Raw genomic sequence first — 22,280 nt, 5'->3', positions numbered from 1 at the left:
GGGGTGATGTGGAATTGAACACACAATGTCTTCAACTATGACTATGCTAAGTATTTACTCCTTATACATTCAATTTTCACAACATTCTTGTAAGAGAATTGTATCCATTATAAGTCAAAACAAAATATTTACAGTTTAGACTACAGTAACTTGCTTATCAGCAACACAGCTAAACTCTTCAACTGAATGCCAAGTCTGCCTTTTCCTTTAAAGTTGTAATGTGACATAGTACTAAATGATAGCAGAGACATTTCATGCCAAACATATAAAAACAAGTAGTGTTTCCAGTATCTGTAAGACTGTCTTTAAATTGCATGTTTAAACATTTTGCTAGACTAATATGTTTAGTATCTTTGGTAGTTGCTCGTGTCCTGTATCTTCTTTCTTTACTCTATTTCTGAGAAAACATAATCCATCTCATTTCTGACATTCTCAGATTCTAATTTTGTACAGATTAACAATATAAAACAGTATGCACTTATTCATAAAATCATATATATTTGCAGATTTTGTGATTCACAATAAATCAGTGATAGCACATAGTTCTCTCCTTCCCCTCCACTGGCCTTGGTGATAGTTATTCTGGGAATTCTATAAACCATGGCATCATCATGAGAGAGATAGACATGCTAGCTTTCTGATGTTAGTCAAACCATTTCTATTTCTTCTTGGCTTTTCATTAGACTGATTCTGGCTTTATGTATTACAGAAACACATTGTACTTTGAAACTGAACTGCATGACTTGCAATTAGTCTCCATCTTTGCTAATTGTTTGACTTTGGCGAAATCTGAAAATCCTTCTATACCTCAGAAATGTATCTGGAAAATTAGTATAAATCTAAATCACAGGGTTCTCACAAAGATTTTAACATAACGTGAGGAATTCCTCTGAAATTGAGTATGAATTGACTGATCGTAATCACTGGGACTACTCGGAAGTGGACAACATGCATCATTTTTAAACAGTTGTTTGGCTCTACAGTTTTTTAAAAACTTCCATAGGCTTTTGGGGAACAGGTTGTATTCGGTTACATGAGTAAATTCTTTAGTGGTGATTTGTGAGATTTTCGTGCACCCATGACCCAAGCAGTATACACTGAACCCAATTTGTAGCCTTTATCCCTCACCTACCAGCCACTCTTTCCCCCGAATCCCCAAAGTCTATCATACCATTCTTATGCCTTTGCATTCCCATAGCTGAGCTCCCACTTATGAGAACATGCAGTGTTTGGTTTTCCATCCCTGAGTTACGTCACTTAGAAGAATAATCTTCAATCCCATTCAGGTTGCTGTGAATGCCATTAATTGATTTTTTTATCACTGAGTAGTATTCCATATTTTGCTACTGCAAAACATGGGATATCACCTTACTGGCCTCGAATATTAGTTTCTTAACACCAGCTACCTGACTGCTAAGGCAAGGGCAACTATTTTTGTTTTAATTATAGCAGGAACCCACTCTTGGTACTTGGTTAGGTATTAGGGTGATTTTAATGGGTACATTAACCCTAGTGACAGAACATCTCAGTGACTCAACACAGAATAGATGCATTTCTTGCTCATGCTATATGTCTGAATGACTGTTTATTGACTGCAAGGCACCAGTTCTAAAATAACACTATGCTTAGGTTTAAAAAAACAAAATAAGGGTCAGTAACAGGTCTAATTATTTTTCACTATTTTTGTTTTCTCACATTTTCATTTAATTATACATTATTTTATAAATATAACTATACAAACTGTAGAACCAGTTCCTTTCTAAAGAGTTTCTTGATAAAACAAAATAATGGAGTAGAAGATCTTACCATGATCTTTGACTTATTAATGGTACTTATAGGAAACAATTTATATAAATTAAAAGGTCATAGCACAACCAACCAACAAGTATTTGACTCATCCAAATCTGTATCATGGTGTCCATTAACGCAAGATGTTGAGTTTCCTTCTTTCTCGCTGTTTTTTTTTTAACCATTTTTCTTCATCTAGACACCAGAGAATGCTTATGAGAAGTTAACATAAATATCACAGTGTTTTCAAACATTGTGTATGCTAGACTGAATGGGGATTTGTACAAAAAGTAGTTAAATATATTAACTAGAATGGATACTCCACAGTATTAAATGATATTTGATAGAATACTTACAAAATTTTTCTTATTTTGAAACCCTAGTTGTTTATATATGTAGTTTTACTTTTAAAATTTAAGCCTTTTTATGTTTTCCTATTAACTGATGTAGAAAAAGTAATACCTTAAAATAAGAAAATAAATGCCCATGACAATAGATAGATCAAAAATTTGTTTGACATTAAAAAAAATTCTGTGACATTTTTGTGCATATTAGTACCAGAACCGAAAATAAAGCCCTAGCAGTCTATAAATATGTAAGTAACCATTTTATATATAAATATATATATCTCTGTGTGTGTGTCCTATGATACACTGGCTTTTTGAATTGCTTCTACAATTGCTATAGTTAAGCCATAATCATAGCAAAATATTTCACCAAGATGAAAGGAATATAAAAATGTTTCTGGCATTATAAAAATTGTAGTGAAGAAGTTAGAACTTAATGCCAAAACAAATAGCTTACATAATTAAAACAGAGCTTTGTCTGTGATAAATTTTTTGGCCAGGAAATGTGAAATATTTCTTAATTCTTGAAAGTAATAGTTGTGAACACTTCATAAAATTATAGTGTGAGAAAGAATGTGTTGTAATTAGCAGCTGAAGAGATAAGTAGAAAATCTTGCTTAGTTGTGTACCTTACATTTCCGTCCTAAAAATGTTGAATACGTTTTAATGAGAGTAAAATAAATTAAAATTAAAGCATCAGCATAGATTCTACATATGCTATTTTTCCAGCCTGCATTCCAAGAGTACCTCTGTGTTTACTATTGCTTTTATTTATTAATTTAATTAGTTTTGAGGGAACAGGTGTTTTTTGTTACACAGATAAGTTCTTTTGTGGTAATTTCTGATATTTTGGTGTATCTGTGACCTGAGCCATGTTCATTATACCCTTAGCCCCCTCAACCCCTTTTCCCCAAATCCCCAAAGTCCATTGTAGCATTCTTATGCCTTGTTCTTATAGCTTAGCTCCCACTAATAACTGAGAGCATGTGATATTTGATTTTCCATCCCCAAATTACTTCACTTAGAATAATGATCTCCAACTCCATTTGGATTGCTACAAACACCATTATTTTGTTCCTTTTTATGGCTGAGTAGTATTCTAAGGTGCATATATACTCCATCTTCTTTATTTATTCGTTAGTGGATGGGAATTTGGTCTGGTTTCGTATTTCTGCAATTGCAAAATATGAAACCAGACTAAATGCCCATCCACTAACGAATAAATAAAGAAAAAATAATTCATATTTCTGCAAAACAAATAACCTCATCAAAAAGTGGGCAAAGGACATGAATGGACAATTCTTAAAAAATATATACAAATCGTCCACAAACATATGAAAAAATAATGCTCAACATCACTAATTATCAGAGAAATGCAAATTAAAACTACAATGAGATTCCACCTTACTCCTGCAAAAATGGCCATAATTTTAAAATTAAAAAATACTAGTTATTGGCATAGATGTGGTGAAAAGGGAACACTATTAAACCGCTAGTGGGAATGTAAACTAATACAACCACTATGGAAACAGTGTAGAGCTTCCCTAAAGAGCTAAAAGTAGAATTACCATTTGATCCAGCAATCAAATGGTATCTACCAAAAAGAAAAGAAGTCATTATAAGAATAAAAGACACCTGCACATGCATGTTTATACCATTGCTTTTAGATTTTTACTTTGCAGATTTTAAGAATTCTGTGATACAATGAGAATGTGTTACTTCTGTTGCTGAGTTTTACATGATAGGTTTCTGTCGTATAAGTCAGCAATAAAATTAATGATTAATTAATGATTAGTATGACCTCCTTATACATATCTTAATGAGACCAACATTAAAGTGTGACATTAGCTACATTCTAGGTCTAAAAGTACATTACCTATTTCAGGTATAGCTTATATTTTTTTTAGTTGAGTTTTAGGCAGATGTTAGGTTTTATTAGAAAAACATAATCAATGAGATTCAAAACTTATATGTGATGTCAGGAAAATCTGGATGCTGAATACAGAAAATTGATATGAAAGTTGCATACCTGAAGAAGACTACTTTTGAAATAGAGTAATCTCATTTTTATATTTACTACTATTCAAAGCCCACCTCTCACTGTATACATTTTGGGGGTAAAAAATTGTATGCTCCACATTCCCAGTTATCTACAGAACTGTTGATGTCCATTTAAATTTATCACATAATTATCAAACCTTCACTCTATTACAGCCCTGTGCTATATACTGGCTAGAAAATAGTCATGAAGCTCATTGAAAATATCATTAGGGACACAGATAATTTGCTGAGCTTTCCACCAATGGAATTACCTAGGTACTGTGGCAGCATGAAGGCAGACTTTATTATACCTGGGGAAGACACTAGAATTTTCTGAAAGAGGTCATCTGTGGTTAAGTCTTGAAAGAAATGATGGCTTTTTTTCAAGTAGAAGTCTTTCTGAGAACACTGTAAACTGAATGATCAGTGTGAAAAATGTATGGTCTATCAGTAGCCTCGGAGAGAAAGGAAAAATGTCCAGCAGTTGGGTGCTTGTTGAAGCATCTGGGTGAAGTATGAAGAGAAACAGATGAGCAGTGTGTCAGGTAAAGAGGAGAGGTGACAGAATGGAGGGAAACTGGGATTGTGAGGATTCAATATATGGGATACTCACAGATGTTGTTGGGGTGGTAGACAGAACTTGGGAACTGGTTTTGAACACTTATTTTACTATATTTATACTTATTTTACCTATTATTATATAATACTATATATTCTGATTGCAAAATAAGTATAACCACATCTACTATGATCACATCTTTGAAGAGGGTTTGAAAAAAATCAAACAACATGGCTTCAAAGCTCTTCCCCTGAACCAGTTAGGCTCTGCTCAGTGACCAAGGCTGTATTTGTCTAGACATGCAAATGAATGAATGATGGAGAGAAGTACACTAGAAACCCTGCTATCATCAAAGAAACTTTTATATTTGAATTGTTGGTGGATGGTAATGCTGTGAACAGGATAAAGAATGGAGGATAAAAATGAGGAGAAACTGGGAAGAGACTTCAGGTGGGATCTAATATTCTTTTAGTTTGTGAAGTGCCTGTGTATCCTCATCATTGAGCTACAATTTTGTTTTGAAGTCAATCAAGGTATAAAATCTAGACCATTAATTTATAGATAGCAGTTACACTGGTAGGAGGGAATGTGATGCCCAGTAATTTGTGTGATAAGTCATGTGTTAGAAAGTTGAATCGTGAATAGTGAATGCAGAAAGCAAACATATGATGTAAATTATGGAATGATATTTATCTCAGAGAATCAGGAGACCCTGAAGTGAGCAAACAAAGGATGACTGCTCCATGAAAGGAGCCCTAGAGGGAAGAGTGAAAAGAGATAGAAGAATATATTGTGGTATGAATATCACACAAGTGATGAATACAGTGAGATCTGAGAAAGACGTCATTGATCGTGCCCCAAGAGAGTCAATGGTGTCTTGCATTGAGTACTTTTCAGTAGATTAGCTGGAGATGAAACAAAATTGCAGGAAATTAGAGAATACATGGAGGGAAAAATAAACAAACAGGAATGTACTTTACACTTTCAAGGAGGTTGATGATGAGGAAAAGATGTGTTTGAGAATAAAACACCCTGTGAAATATTAGCATGCAAAGATGAGACAACAAACCAGTATGCTGTTTTGTTTTTCCTCTTGGTCCTATTCCAACTAGCTAATGGTGGCTGTATAGCCTTATGTGCCTCAGCATTTAGTTCAGGTTGTCTGTCTCCAGGGAGAGCATAGCATGGTAAACCCTTGGGATACCATGTCTCCTTTGCTAGTTTTCTTCTTTACAGTTCAGGGAATTGCAGTGATGTTTTACATCATTGGCTGCAGCAATGATACCAAAGGTGGAAATATGCCTCCCTGAAAGGTACTGATGCCATCTCTATTAGGAAGAATTTCTGTATAATCTCACTGAAGTCACCATGAAGATTTGTCCCGTGTTTTCAGTGTCTGATAGACACTGCTGTAAGGCAGCTTTTAGTTTTTATATGCATTTTTATGCTTTAACGCAATTCTGTCTCTCTCCAGGACTCAGGTATGAGTCCCACAGGAGAAGTGCTGGCAGAGGCATTAAGTGCTAGACCAGGAGCTATATTGTATCATTCTTCCATTCAGACCTGGCTCATGGTTTTAAACTACACTTGTATACTCTGGCCTCTTTTTCTTTAGAAGACATTCCCTTCCCTCCCCTCCCCCTCCCCATCTCCCTCTCCACCTCCCCCTCCTCCTCTCCCTCCCTCCTTTCTTTCTTGTTTCTCTTTCTTTCCTTTCTTTCTTTCTCTCTCTCTTTCTTTCTTTTTTTCCTTTCTTTTTCTTTCTTTTCTTTTTCTTTCTTTCCTTCTTCCTGCCTTCCTTCCTTCCATCCTTCCTTCCTTCTTTATTCCTTTCTTTCTTTTCTTTCTTTCTTCTTTGACTCTGCTTACACACTTCTTTTTTTGTGAGTCAATCCTGATTGTCCATCACAAGTATTTAGATTAGGCTACCAGTGGCAGTAACTTGCGGCTACATTAGTTATTACAGAGGGAATGATGAGGTAGGTAAAGTTCAAGTTGCTGTTCTCTTGCTTTTCACTGTATAAGGAAGGGAGATGGGGTAGAGGGTAGTGAGAATCTACTGATAATGGAAAGGAAGAATGGTGCTACTTTCATTAATATCTAAAGAGCAACAGCAGACATAACTGTCTTCATGCCAAACTCAATGGCGTAAGCAATATGATAAATGTTAATACTGCCATGTGCAGATATACCAATCATACTTGTGTTAATGCACCATGACCTGAGAAGATGAAGAAATCCAAGACATGTGATTATATCCAAAGACCAGGAAAAAAGTCATGATAGTATTGAGGATACTTTTAAAATAAGTGACTAAGGAAAATTTTGCTGGGTCTTTCATGACAGAAAAAGAGACACAATTTGAAAATGAAAATTTTTTCGAATCATATTGAAGTTTTGCTAGTATTTTTACTGAGAATCGAGTAATGATTTTTAATTATGCTGAAGAATAAAAATGCCAAGTTGTTTCTAAACTTTTTTTTTTCAGAGAATAGGTAGCTTTTCAGCATTTAATATGTAAAATAAATGGCACTGTGATGATACGCAGATGAATCTGACACAGTGTCTATTCTATTTAATTAATGTCTTGATATAAAATGCACTTTAGAAAACATTAAGCGTTATAAGAGATAAATTACTGAAGGTGTTCAAACAGATTATGTTCATATGTAGTGATTAGGAGAAGCCTTGTAAAAATTATGATGTTTTAGCTGGAACTTTATAATAGGTAGCACTTAGAATGACAGGGAAAAATAGGGTGGATTCCAAGTAGACGGAACCACATCGACCACATGGTGGAAGACACAGGCAATGAACATAGAATGCATGGCTTATTTTTATTGGGTATAGTGGTCTTATGAAAGAAGTTAAGAGAAATGAGGTTGAAAATGCAGTTTGAGGCTAGTCATTTCATACCATAATAAAGAGTTTGGGTTTTATCTGAAATAATTTCATTGGGTAACTTTAAAACAAGTTGTTAAGTGATCTGATCTGAAACTCTACAAAGGAGTTACTGCAGATAACAAGCCTTTTGAGTTCTACTTTTTTTCCCTTTAAACAATTTCTACGTAAAGAAAATTAAAGTCCTAACTATCAAAGTTAAAGGAACTTTGATTTTCTTTCTCAAAATAATGCCTACTGTAATTAAGAAAGGCTAACCTTATTCCAGGAAAGGAAGAGTAAATCTCTGGGTTCAGGAAGGCTGTCGTGGTGAATGAATAGTTTAATAAAATGATGAAATACGCCTGAATGATGGTGATTAGAGCAATTTTGTTTTAGTATAATTGCTTTGTATTTATTGAATTATTGCAATGGGTGAGTTACTAGACAGTAAGAAATCTATGCAGTAAGCTGACCAAACCCTGAAAGGATGACAGAATTGGAACGCTCTAGGCTGTTCAATTCACTGCTTAAGCAGTCTCCAAACACATTAGGCTTTTTTTTTTCTTTTTCTTTTTTTCTTCTTGCTCACTATCTGCTCATTGTCCATGGATGGGACAGTTCCTTGTTTGAGAGGATATCACATGATCAGATCTTTTTCTTATATGCCTTCCTGGCTGACATTGATTCTCCAAGTGTTGTACATTGTTTAATTATTTTGAAAATAAATATTTACGGAGAGACTGCAGCAAGACATACACCAGACCCAAGATCAGTGAACCCACTGCATGCAATAGATGAGGAAGCTTCTCTACCATAACTCTGAACTGAAATACAGATTCTGCCTTTAGCGGCAGAGGTGAAAACCTTAAAAGTTTGTGTTAAAAAGGGAACGTCATTGGGGACGTGTTGTGCCATGTGTGAAGATGTGTCAACAGAAGGGTCTGGAGAAAAGAGAGAAGATTGGAAGAGAAATGTGTAGGTGGTACATGTAGGGAATAGGGACTCAAAGGGAATGTCTGAGCAATGGGAGACACTGTGAGGCCATGGGATATGGCAATGGCAGCCTCAGCTCATAGCAGGTTTATATTATTTCTTATTTTCTGGTTCCCAGAAAAAAAACAATGTTGCCAAGGATGCCAACCTACATAGCAACTTATGTTTCAACACTGGATTTTCTAGGTTGTCACTGGCAACTTAGAAAGTTTTTACTTTGAAAGAGTACTTGAGTGGTATTGAGATTCCCACATTAGCTTAGCAAAGTCTTCTTTTATAACTTACTTCTAGAATTATATTAATGAACAGTGGTAACTTACTTTTTCAAACTTAATCTTTATGGGGAAATGTGTACTGAACTCCAGTGAAATGACAGCAGCACATATGTTCACGCCATGACAGTCTTGTGTGCTGCTAGAAAATGCTCAGAAGTAGAGCCTTCCTGCCTGGAGTAGTGGACAGAAGAAGGAAAGTGAGAGTCTGATTTTTTGGAAAAGCATTTCTTAGCTTTCATCCCCAGTGGCTTTGGAGAAATATACCACTGCAGTCATTGTGGGAAGTACAGTTAGAAATAATAGTAACAGTGGTAGCTGCCAGGGACAGGTCCGTGCACTTTCAGAACTGAAGCACTTGTATTTGCTACCTTTATCTTGATTGGAATCTATGACTATTTTAAACACTTTCTCTAATTTACAACAGCTTCTCTAAGAAAAGCTTCACAGCTTTCTTTCAGAAAAGCTTTGTGAGGTATGTTTTATTGGCCTCATTTTATTAATGATGGCTTTAAAGCATATTGAGATTGAGGCTGTCACTGCTCAACACAGCACCTCTCTTTGTCATCTCCATTTCTCAAACACATTCACGTCTCATTCTCTGCCTCTTTTTCAGCTGTCCAGTTTCTCTGCCAATCTGTAAATTCAGCCATGGAGGAAGAATAAGCTTAATATAATCCTCTTATTAGAAAGCTTTTACTTTAACAAAAAAAAATCCCCAGAATCTTAGCTCTAAGACTCTTCAACTCCTGTCTATAGGACCTAGTTAAAGGGAAAAAGTGTAAAATAAATAAAATGAGACAAATTGGGGAGAGGGGCAAAAATGAAAGAATTACTCATTAAGAAAAGTAAGAGAATGTGAAAAAGTGTTTGCAATGTCAAGGTTTACATAATTCTCTAGGTCAAGTTTATTTTTCTCCAATATTATTAATGATTTATTTAATCTGAACCCCATGCACAAGTCTGTTCTAGGCAGTGAGGAGTCATAAATATGGTAAGAAAATGTTCTTCCCTTCAAAGCAGTTACAATGTTATAGAAAAGTATATATTTGTAAAATATTCTAAGCTATTTCAAAATAGAATTGAGAATGTGACAAAGGATAGTCTATAAAAAAATGGCTTTGGGTAGATTTTCTTTGGGCAGTCCCACCTCCAGCATCAGTAAGACAACATGTGGTGAAAATTTCTACCAATTTCTCTTGTTGACCATGTCTAAAAAATTCATATCTATCAATTTTGTATTCTATCACATATCAGTATGGTACCCTTAAGGAGATTCCAAGAGATCTCCTCAATCAGAACACATCACTTCATAAATTATAGGATTAATTTGCTTTAAAGATGCCAACTTTCTATTTTACTCAGGAATGCTTCTTTTCTCAAAATATAGTTAGAACCTTATTTAGTAGATACTATTGTGAATTTCATGTCTAATTCTAATTTGTTCAATAAAATATTGATTAAATTACAGAAAATTTGGGCACACTAGATAATAAATATAGAGAACTCATCCATGTGCCCCCAACCTTACTGTGAAAGCCACTCTTTTTAATTATCTAAATAATTCCAGTGAGCACTTTTATTAAATTATTTGAATAATTCCACCTGTGCAAACCTGACTGTAATGGGCTGTTAACCTACAAAACCTGAGTTTTTGATTATATCTGAAATAATTGCCAAGTTTATTGCTTAGTTTAACCATAGTTTAACTCAGACATACTGATGCCTCATTGTGTTTGTTAACTCTATTCTGATTCTTCAAATATGATTAATTGTGATTTATTGAGAACAACCATTTTCCTCTGTGTTTACTTCAGTCCACAGAGCCTATAGGAGGGGAAATCTAATGGGATTGATGTTCACTGTAGTTGTTCATTTGAAATAATTAAGGCTTAATTTTAAATTTAGCCATAAGGGTAAAGACTACCAGATATTTCTTTATGTATTTGAATAAAATTTGCTTAAATTCTTCACATCTCTGGTCTCATATTAATTGACTTCTCTGATGTAGTGCTTCCTTTTCCCAATTGCATGCCTTTACATGAAAAATCTCTCTTCTAACCCTCTAGCTATAAGGAGTTTGCCAAAGGCAAAGTCATTAGCCAAGATTTTTATTTTGACCCATAGTTCCAGCTTTCTTTTCATTTTGACAGTTAATGTGAATCTACAGTATCAGTGTTTAGGCTGTTCTTGTGTTGCTATAAACCAATATCTGAGACTGGGTAATTTATGAAGAAAAGAGGTTTTATTGGCTCACAGTTCCATAAGGTATACAGGAAGTATGGTGTCAATATCTGCTTGCCTTCTGGGAAGATCTCAGGAAGCTTACAATCATGGCAGAAGGTGAACCGGGAGCAGGCACATCACATGGTGAGAACAGAAGCAAGAGAGATTATCAGGGAGGTGCCACACACTTTAAACAACCAGAGGGTCTGAGAGGATAGCACCAAGCCATGAGTGTTCCTTCCCCATCACCCACTTTCCACTACTCTCTGCTTCAACACTGGGAATTACATCTGAACATGAGATTTGGAGGAAACATATATCCAAACTATATCATTCCACCCTGAACACCCTGTCTCATTTTCTTCTCATGTTACAAAATAGAAAAATCTCTTCCCAATAGTCCTCCAATGTTTTATTTAATTCCAGCATTAACTCAGAAGTCCTAAGTCCAAAGTTCCATCTGAGACAAGGTAAGTCTCTTCCCCCATGAGCCTACAAATTCAAAGCAATTTATTTACTTCCAAGATGCAAGGGAGGTGCAGGCATTGCGTAAATATTTCTGCTTCAAAAGAGAGAAACTGGCCAAAAGAAAGGGGCTCTAGGTCCCATGCAAGTTTGAAACTTGGCAGGGCAGTCATTAAAACCTCAAAACTCCATTTTTTGTTTACTACATGTCCCACATCCCGGGCACACTGCTGCAAGGGGTTGGCTTCCAACAGCTTAGATAAGTCTGCCTCTATGGCCACTGCCGTCACAGGTTGTTGGGTGCTTTTCCAAGTGCAGGATGCAAACTGCTGGGGGATCTACCATTCTGAGGTCTGTAGGGCAGTGTACTCCTTCCCACAGCTTAACTAGGCAATGCCACAATGGGAACTCTGTGTGGGCCCTACAACCCCATATTTCCCTTCTGCACTTCCCTGATAGAGCTTCTCTTTAAGGGCTTTGCCTGTGAAGCAGCCTTCTGCCTGTACACCCAGGCTTTTCTATACGCCCTCTGAAATGTAAGTAGAAGCTTCCAAGCCTCCTTAACTCTTGCACTCTACGTGCCTGCAGGCTTAGCACCATGTGAAAGCCACTGTATTAGTCCATTCTCATGCTTCTAATAAAGACATACCTGAGACTGGGTATTTATATAAAAAAAGAAGTTTAATTGACTCAAAGTTCAGCATTGCTGGGGTAGCCTCAGGAAACCTACAGTCACAGTGGGAGGGGAGGCAAACATGTTTTTCACATGGAGGCAACAAGGAGAGTGCAAACATAAGGGGAAAGACCCCTTATGAAACCATCAGATCTCATGAGAACTTACTATCATGAAAACAGGTTGAGGGGAGCCACCCCCATGATGTAGCTATCTCTACCTGCTCCCTCCCATGACACATGGGGATTATGGGAACTACAATTCAAGATGAGATTTGGGTGGACACACAGTCAAACCATATCATTTCACCCCTACCCACCCCCAAATCATATGTGCTTACAATTTAAAACACAATCATGCCCTTCCAACAGACCCTCAAAGTCTTAACTCATTCCAACATTAACTTGAAAGTCCAAGTCCAATGTCTCATCTGAGAAAAAGCAAGTCCCTTCTGTCTATGAGCCTGTAAAAGCAAAAGCAAGTTAGTTATTTCACATGTACAAAGGGAGTGCAGACATTTGGTAAATATGCTCATTCCAGATGTGAGAAATTGGCCAAAACAGAGGGGCTACAGGCCTCATGCAAGTCTGAAATTCAATAGGGCAGTCATTAAATCTTAGAGCTCCAAAATTATCTCCTTTGACCCCATGTCTCAGATCCAGGTCACCCTGATGCAAGAGGTGGGCTCCCACAACATTGGGCAGCTCCATCCCTGTGGCTTTGCAGGGTACAGATGCTCTTCTTGCTGCTTTCATGGGCTGGAATTGAATATCTGTGGCCTTTCCAAGTGCACAGTCCCAGCTGTGAGTGGATCTACCATTCTGAGGTCTGAAAGACAGTGGTCCTCTTCTCACAGCTCCACTAGGCAGTGACGTAATGGGGACTCTGTGTGGGGCTCCAATCCCACATTTGCCTTCCACACTGCCTTAGGAGAGGTTCTTCATGAAGGCTCAGTCCCTGCAGCACACCTCTGCCTGGACATCCAGGCATTGCCGTACATCCTCTGAAATCTAGGCAGAGGTTCCCAAACCTCAACTTTTGACTTCTGCGCACCTGCAGGCCAACACCATGTGGAAGCTGCCAAGGCTTACATCTTGCATCCTCTGAAGCCATGGCCTGAGCTGTACCTTGGTCCCTTTTAGCCATGGCTGGAGAGGCTGGGAAACAGAGCACCAAGGCCCTATGCTGCACATAGCAGGTGGGCCTTGAGCCCAGACCACTTAACCATTTTCTTCTCCTTTGCCTCTTGGCCTGTAGTAGGAGGGACTGCCACAAAGTTCTCCGACATGCCCTGAGGACATTTCCCCCATTGCCTTGGTAATTAACATTCTGCTCCTTGTTACTTATGCAAATTTCAGTAGCTGGCCTGAATTTCTTCCCAGAAAGTGGGATTTTCTTTTCATCATATTGTCAGGCTGCTAATTTTCCACTTTTATACTCCGCTTCCTGTTTAATGCTTTGCTGCTTAGAAATGTCTTCTGCCAGATACTCAGATCATCTCTCTCAGGTTCAGAGTTCCTTTAGGGCAGGGGAAGAATGCTATCAGTCTCTTTGCTTAGGTATAATAAGTGTCACCTCTGTTCCAGTTCCCCAAAAGTTCTTTATTTCCATCTGAGACCACCTTGGACTAAACTTCATTGTCCATATCACTATCAGATTTTGGTCAAAGCCATTCAACAAGTCTCTAGGAAGTTCTAAACTTTCCCACATCTTCCTTTCTTCTGAGCCCTCCAAGTCTCCAGGAAGTTCCCAACTTTCACACAATTTCCTGTCTTCTTCTGAGCCCTCCAAACTGTTTTGACTTCTGATTGTTGCCCAGTTCCAAAGTTGCTTCCACGTTATCAGGTCTCTTTACAGCAGCACCCACCTCTCTGTGGTACCAACTTACTATATTAGTTTGTTCTCATGCTACTAATAAAGACATACATGAGATTGAGTACTTTATAAAGGAAACAAATTTAATTGACTCACAGTTTAGCATAGCTGGGGAAGCCTCAGGAAATTTACAATCATGGCAGAAGTGGGAAGCAAACACGTCTTTCTTCACATTGCAGCAGCAAGGAGAAGTGCCAAGCAAAAGTGGGAGAAGCCCCTTACAAAATCATCAGATCTCATGAGAATTCACTAAGCATCACAAGAACAGCATGGAGGTAACCATCCCCATGATTCAATTACCACCCACTGGGTCCCTCTCACAGCATGTGGAGACCATAGGAACTACAACTCAGGATGAGATTTGGGTAGAGAGAGAGCACCAAACCGTATCAGCCACCAAAGCTTATGGCATGCTTTCTCTGAAGCAGAAGACTGAGCAATATCTGGAAACCTTTGAGCCTATGGCTGGAGTTTGAGCAGCCAGGATGCAGGGAGTAGTGTTCTGAGGTAGTGTAGAACTGTGGTGCTTTAGGCCTGGCCCATGAAAACATTTTTCCTCCTAGGCTAAAGGAACTTTGATGGGAATGGAGACCTGGAAGACTGCTGAAATGCCTTCGAGGCCTTTTCCCGATTGTCTTATCTATCAGCACCTGGCTATTTTTGAGTCACACAAATGTATTAAGTGGTTGCTTTATAGGCCACTTGGATTTTACCCCTGAAAATTAGCTAACACATGACCAGGCTGCAGTTTAAACTTTTACGCTCTCTTCCTTCCTAAATAGAAGTTCCAAGTTTAAAGTCATTTATTTGCTCCTGCATCTGAATATAGGCTGCTTTTTAGAAGCAGCCAGACTACATCTTGAGCAGGTTGCTGGTTAGAAATTTTTTCCTGCAGATAACTCTAAATTATGACTCTGAAGTTCCAGCTTCAACAAATCCTTAGGGCATAAACAGAATGCAGCAAAGTTACTTGCTAAGGCATAACATGTGTGACCTTTGCCCAAGTTCCCAATAAGTTCTTTATTTCCTTTTGAGACATTGTCAGTGTGAACTTCACTGTCCATATCACTATTAGTATTTTGGTCTCAAGCATTTATCCAGTCTCTAAGAATTTCTAAACATTTCCTCATCTTTCTATCATCTTCTGAGCTTTTCAAACTCTTCCAACCCTTTCCTGTTAGCCAGTTCCAAAGGTGCTCCCACATTTTCAGATAACTTTTAGCAATACCCGACTCCTCAGTACGAATTTTCTGTATTCGGCCATTCTTGCATTTCTGTAAAGAAATACCTGAGATGGGGCAATTTATAAAGAAAAGAGGTTTAATTGGCTCACAGTTCTGCAGGGTGTATAGGAGGCATGGTGGTAGCATCTACGTGGCTTCTGGGGAGGCCTCAGGGAGCTTACAATCATGGCAGAAGACAATGGGGAAGCAGACACATCACATGGTGAGAACAGGAGCAAAAGCGGGAGCAAGGGAGGTGCCACACACTTTAAACAACTAGATCATGTGAGCAGACAGCTCTAAGCCATGAAGTATTCTTCCTTATGACCCCAAAACCTCCCACCAGGCCACATCTTCAATACCAAGGATGACATCTGAGCATGACATTTGGAGGGGCCATAGATCCAAACTATGACACTCAGTATGGCATTTCATCTGGATAGGATGTAAAACTAAGTAGAAGTCCCTTCAGTTTCAGATGTTGAGTATTTTTTTCCTATGTTACATAAAATTATGGTCTCCATTAGTCCATTCATATAACACAGGTATTTGCTCTAATGACATAACCTATTTTGTATTCTGGTTTAAAATCATTTAATAGGATGGATTTCAAGTCAGTAATTTCAACAGAATTGAATTAGAAATTATAAAGAGTTGTAGGAGAAGTTTCTGTTAAGGGAAGGATTCAGACTGTGGAAAAGAGATAGGATACACATAGAATTACAGTTGCAGTTAAAATATATGTACCATCATTTTCTCTTTACCTCTACTCTTATGATTACTTCTATTCCTTAAATGGAAACAGGTGTTGTTAAAACTTGAAAATATTTCTGTTTAAAAGCAAATAGTGTTTATTGATGCTAAAAGCATCAAGGAAACACGCTTTCAAGTTAAATTTGTTATTGTCATGGTACACTGAAATAGATTCTGTTATGTTTTATGTGCCTGAAATTAGCATGCTATGCAAAAGGATTAGAAGTGAAAGACTTAAGCAGGTCAACAGTGAAGATGCTGCCAGTAGCTGGTGTTAAATTGAACATGTAATGTGTGTCACCTATATGCATTTTTTCTCTCTTAATTTTTACAGCAACTCTCTGAAATGAGTACCATTCCTATTTGATAGGTGATAAAATTAGAGAGTTTAAATAACTGATTGAAAAGTAGGATAACAAAGAAATAGTCCAGAAATAAACCAAAATTGAAAAATTTTCTAGCTTACAACCTGTAGTATTCAAGTTGGCAAATCAAATATCTATAAAATGTGGTTAAATACATTAGAATTAAATTGCAAATCACCGTAAATTGAATATAGAATAATATTTAATAATAAACATTCATTCAACATGTTAAATGAGAAAAAACAGATGCACACTGCAGGCATAATGATTCTATTTTATTTTGTGTGCTTATGCACATTGAGAGGCTAAGATGGGAGGATCACTTGAGGCCAGGAGCTTGGGACCAGCATGGATAATATAGTGAGATCCCATCTCTACTACTTAGGCCATGGTGGCATGCACCTGTAGTCCTAGCTACTGTGGAGGCTAAAGGGGGAAGGTAACTTGAGCCTGAGGCTGCAGTAAGCTGTGATAGCACTACTGCACTCCAGCCTGGGAAACAGAGTGAGACTCTGTCTCAAAAATTAAATAAAAAGTAAATAATTGTGCTTATATCTATATCTTATCACTGAAGATTAAGTTCAGCTGCCTGTAACAGAATACCAAAAACTGCAATGGCTTAAGCAAAGTTAAGTCATTTCTCTTTTATATAGAAGAATACAGAGGTAGTCATCTATTTCTTGTACCTTGCTAACATTTATCTTCCAACCTGAGGATTATTCTGTGTTCTAGAATTACTTCTGAAATTCCAATAATCCTGCCTACATACCCAGTGCCCAGAGGCAGGAAAGACTATCAAAAGACTGTCCGGGCATGGTGGCTCATGCCTGTAATCCCAGCACTTTTGGAGGCTGCACGGGTGGATGACCTGAGTTTGGGAGTTTGAGACCAGTCTAACCAACATGGAGAAACCCTGTCTCTACTAAAAATACAAAAAAAATAGCCAAGCATGGTGGTGCATGCCTGTAATCCCAGCTACTTGGGAGGCTGATGCAGAATTAGAATCATCTGAACACAGGAGGCAGAGGTTGCAGTAAGCTGAGATCACACCACTCTACTCCAGCCTGGGCAACAAGAGCGAAACTCTATCTAAAAAAAAAAAAAAGCATAGCAAAAGAAGCACAATTCATCTATTTGTAGCCATATTAGTAATAGTACCTTATCTAGAATCACCCTAAAAAAAGCCTTTTGCTTATTGTTCATTGACCAATAGCATAATCACGATGCCACACTTAGTTGCAGGAAAGTATAAGAAATGTTTACAGTCTGTACCTAGATGTTGCCCTAAGTATTATTCTTGGATGATCAATCAGTGGCCTCTGTGATGACACATTTGTACTGAATGAATGATGATATTAAAAATACATATACACATAAGCATATTCACACAAACTGTATATTATATATATACGTATATATATATACAGAGAGAGAATAATTTCATTGTCTATGTGCATATTTCTTTACTTAGAAATGTTTAATTTGGTCATACTTGATTTAGTATATCAAATAGTGGTTATATATCAGTGGGCTATATGTTTCTTCTTATAATTTAAAATGTATTTTACCTTATATTTATACTTTTAAAATGATGTGTTTAAAAACTAATAAATTTGAACATTTATACAATTCACTCACTGCTTTTCCATAAAACAACACTTCTAGGATTAATGGTCACTGTTTTCCATAAACTATACATACAAACGATATGTATTTATTACACATTATTACATATTATATTAATTTTGATATATATAATTGTATCATGACTATATATAAATAACATCATGGTATTAGTATGTATATAATGGTATTATTTTCAAGCCTTTTAAAAATATCAGAATGTTTTATATAACAGTTAGGAAACTAGAAATGGGTTCAAATCATTTCACTGGTAATAATTTCAACTTACTTTTATGATACAAAAGATTTTGTGTGCTACTTTTTACCATTCCTAAACCAAGAAATGTGAATGTATTTGCTGTCCAGTTGCAGGTCAGATGTTCAGCTCAACAAAGGCTTGGTACAAGGTAAATCACCGTGCTGTGAAATGACTCCATAAACACAAGGCACTTGCTTGACCTCAAACAAAGTAGATTTATGAGTTTTAAAAAATCTCAGTAAGAAGTACCATTATTTCCTTGAGTGTAAGGTACTCTTGTTCTTGAATATGTTTGAAGTTTAGAAAACTGGACCACAAATGTCTATCCTAACTAGTGGTTGTGTGTCATTAAAGAGGCAAAAGTAAAGGGTGTATGAGTTTTAAGTTCTTTTTAGTGCTATTTTCTAGTGTTTTAAATTTTTTGGCTTGTTTTTCATAAATAGGTTTTAATTGGAAGTGTTCTTTTGAAAAAGATCTAAAACTTTCGGTGGGGTGATATACTTTTAAAGTCAGAATCTATCTTTGAGTTCATAAGTTCGTTCAATTTGGAAATTAAAAGTAGAGGAAACTGACAAGAGAACTGGGGCATGCTACAGAATTACTCTCAAAGCTAAACATGGAGGTAAAACTGTGTCAAAATCATAATTAGTATTTGCCCTTGAATTGTCCTTGTTAATAGAAGTGGAACAGTGGAAAATACTGCACAGAGTCATTGTCTGGAAAGTGCATTTCATAGTCAGTAAATCCCAACCACCTTCGTGGAATATAATTACACGGAGGAGCTATAGTCTCTGTGACTGAAGGAAAAAAAGAAAAAAAGCAGAGCATGTCTTCTCTACATTCTGACTTGCATCATGGAATCAGTTGAATCTATACCATTTTGGATTTCATTGCATTGGGTTAAAAGTGGTAGATTTCTTTTTTTTAAAGTCTGCCAGAAGACCTAATTTTAGTAAGCCTATAGGGCAGTGAGCCATACAGCTACTTTGGTGGATCATTCCAGTCTGGGGAGTCCTAGTGCATAACCATTGAATGTTATGGGGAATGCATGGTGAAGAAATGTGGTTTAGTGAATCTGGAAACTTAACAAATTTACCTTGGCATCATGAAGAATTCCCATTTGGCCTTAAGCGTTTTTGTCTATGCTGGCTTTTCTGTCCCAAGACTTTCTATAATCCAATTATCACTTGCTTTTTGGGTAAAGGGAAATAAAATTTCCACATTTCTTCAATACATGCATTGGAGAGGACAAGGGAAGGGAATTTATTTTTTGCGTATGTTGTAAAATCAGAAGGAAATGTTGAAAGATGATGAACAGTGTGAAAGGTATGTTATTCCCTTGTACTATATCCTGTATACTAGGAAGTTTTCCTCATTTCTCTTTTGTATCTTTTCCTAAATTCTGCTGTGTGGCAAAGTATCTTATTTATCTCCATATTAACATGTCTTTTGCAAGGTTTAGTTAGATAATTGCAACCATTCTCAAAAGACACAAGGGCTTCCTCCTAAAATATGTCACAGCTAGTAACTGCCTTAAATTAAACAGGATCTCAGGATGTCTTGTCGGTTTGGGTTTTAAGCTGTAGACAGTTGACAAGGGATAAAGAAGACACAGCAAATACCCAGAGAACTAATGCCATCTCCCTCGAAAGAGAGAGTTCTTAACCCCTGAGTTTACCATCTCATTTTTCAGGATCCATTTTCATTTCTACCACACACAAATTCCTGTCTTTGTTTTTAACGCAGTTAAGACATTTTTTAAAAATCTGATAACATTTTTTCTGTCTTTTAATAGGAAGAGAGTACATATTAATTCACTGCATTCATTTGTAAGAATACAAAATCCTGGACTATGTTTTTTTTAAATTCACTAATCATTTTATATCTGCAACATTTGGTTTAACACCGAGTCTTTTGTAATCAATATTTCCCATTTTCTTTTAGCCTCCTTCTATCTCTATATTCAATAAATGTCACAACAATTATTTATTATCATTATTTTTATATGTTTACTACTATTTTATTTTTATTTAAAAATATGTTCTCATTTTCATATACTTTTTAATTTTACCTTAAAAATATTTTCTCAGAAACCAAAATGTCAGTGAATATAAGTAAATATTTATTCTTTTGACTACATATATAGAAAGTTACATAATCTAAAGCAACTATTGCTTGTGATATATACATATACATTTTAACATAACATTTTTAAAAATGTATTGTTTCCTTCTGTCCCCAAAATGTCCCTTGGTCAATTATTAATATAAATAAAAAATCAAATTTTCCACAAAATTTTGCTTATGTAAAAGTAAATAAGGTCACTTTTATATTGAGGGTAGTTCTGGTTCTTGGATAAATTGCATGCTTAGAAATTTCACTTTAATATAATAAAGGTTTTCTCCTCATCTGTAATGTAGTCTCCCTTTTACTGTACTACCGTCTACATATTGACTACTTTCATGAATTATTTCTTCCCAAGATCCTTACAAAGAAGTAAAACTCATTCATAATAGATTATGTATGAAGCCCCACATTCCATGTAATTCTACAGAAGGAAAAAACGAAAATCGAAATCATGGTACTTGCGGTGGAAGAAGCATAAGCATCCTACATTTATACCTTGTTCCCCATAAAAACATAGTGTAGCTGGCAGGCTGCACTGTAATGATTAAATGAGACAATAAAATATTAGCAGTTCTTAACCCTGAGTCTGGAAATAATTGCTGTGTCCCAGAGCAAGTCACTTCCTTCCTCTGGATGTAGTTTTTTATTTTACAAAATACTAGAAACAGATTATCTACAAAAGAAGTCATATCTTCTGGGTCATATTGGAATCATAAACATGTGTATTTGTGTATTAAAATGTTTTAAGAATCAGTTGACAATACTTCAAAAATTGGGAGATTTGATATTAATATCTTGCAACACATAATAGGTAGAAGACTGCTCCTGGCAAAAGCATGCATGCTCTGATTCTCCAGAAGCCCTACCATTCCCTCTTGCTACCAGTCACTTAAACCAAGTATATATTGCGGCTTAATGTCTAATTGCCATTTTAGTTAAAACCCTGTCTTTGACCACTGACCTAGAATGACCATTAAGGTATATTTAACCATAATATCTATGATTCTTTATCCAGTACAAGCTTAAGCCTATCTTTGCCTTGATGTTTCTCCCAGAGCTTGCCTGGTCAAGCATCGCCGTCTTAGGTAATAATGGTCCTATGTAGAATATGTGATAATCTGTCATTTGAAGGCCTTTCCAGGGACACATTTGACATATTTAAAAATGATAGCTGGATAAGCTGTTTTAAAGGCTTTATCCTCAAGAACTATAAATCCATAAATATCCTACTATTTTATAAAAAGTCATTTCAAAATGTCCTTTTTTATAGAGTTATTTACTATTTTTTTTTGAACCACAAACTTTTGTTTATTGTTATATTTTAAAACAAGGCTAACTGAATTTTTTCATCAGTGAAACATGTTTTTGTAAAATCTGACTCTCAGAGAGATTCTGTGACAAGAGATATCCACATACCAAAAGTCATTAGCACTGCCTTTGCTATCCACATACTTAAACGTGTAGGGAATTACACAATTTCCAGGCTTAGAATCACTGTCAGTGTCATGCCCACATGTACAATTATGGGGGCAACAAAAGGGCAGGGGACCAGCAGGCTTTTCAACCACATTCTTTTATGGCATAAAGTATCCACTCTGTGCTTACATCATCCTAGTCATTACAACAGCCACAAGAGCCCCAAACAACAAAACACTACCAGAAAATTACAAAACAAAAACTTTAACAGTTAGTCAAACAAGTCTTGCTATACCTATTTTTTTTCCCCATTTATTTATTTTATTGCATTTTAGGTTTTGGGGTATATGTGAAGAACATGCAAAATTGTTGCATAGGTACACACGTGGCAGT

General features: G+C 36.4%; 1 protein-coding gene across 3 annotated transcripts in view; it reads left to right on the top strand.

The window, feature by feature from the left end:
* Positions 1-22,280, top strand: part of DPP10 (dipeptidyl peptidase like 10) — a 1,448,345-nt gene that overhangs the window by 834,719 nt on the left and 591,346 nt on the right. The gene's annotated exons all lie outside the window — the stretch shown is intronic.

This window comes from Cebus imitator, unplaced genomic scaffold (genome assembly GCF_001604975.1).
Source record: "Cebus imitator isolate Cc_AM_T3 unplaced genomic scaffold, Cebus_imitator-1.0 Scaffold95, whole genome shotgun sequence".
In the NCBI taxonomy this organism is placed as follows: Eukaryota; Metazoa; Chordata; class Mammalia; order Primates; family Cebidae; genus Cebus; species Cebus imitator.
The sequence above is the reverse complement of the archived record's forward strand: the minus strand, read 5'-3'. Positions and strand labels throughout refer to the sequence as shown.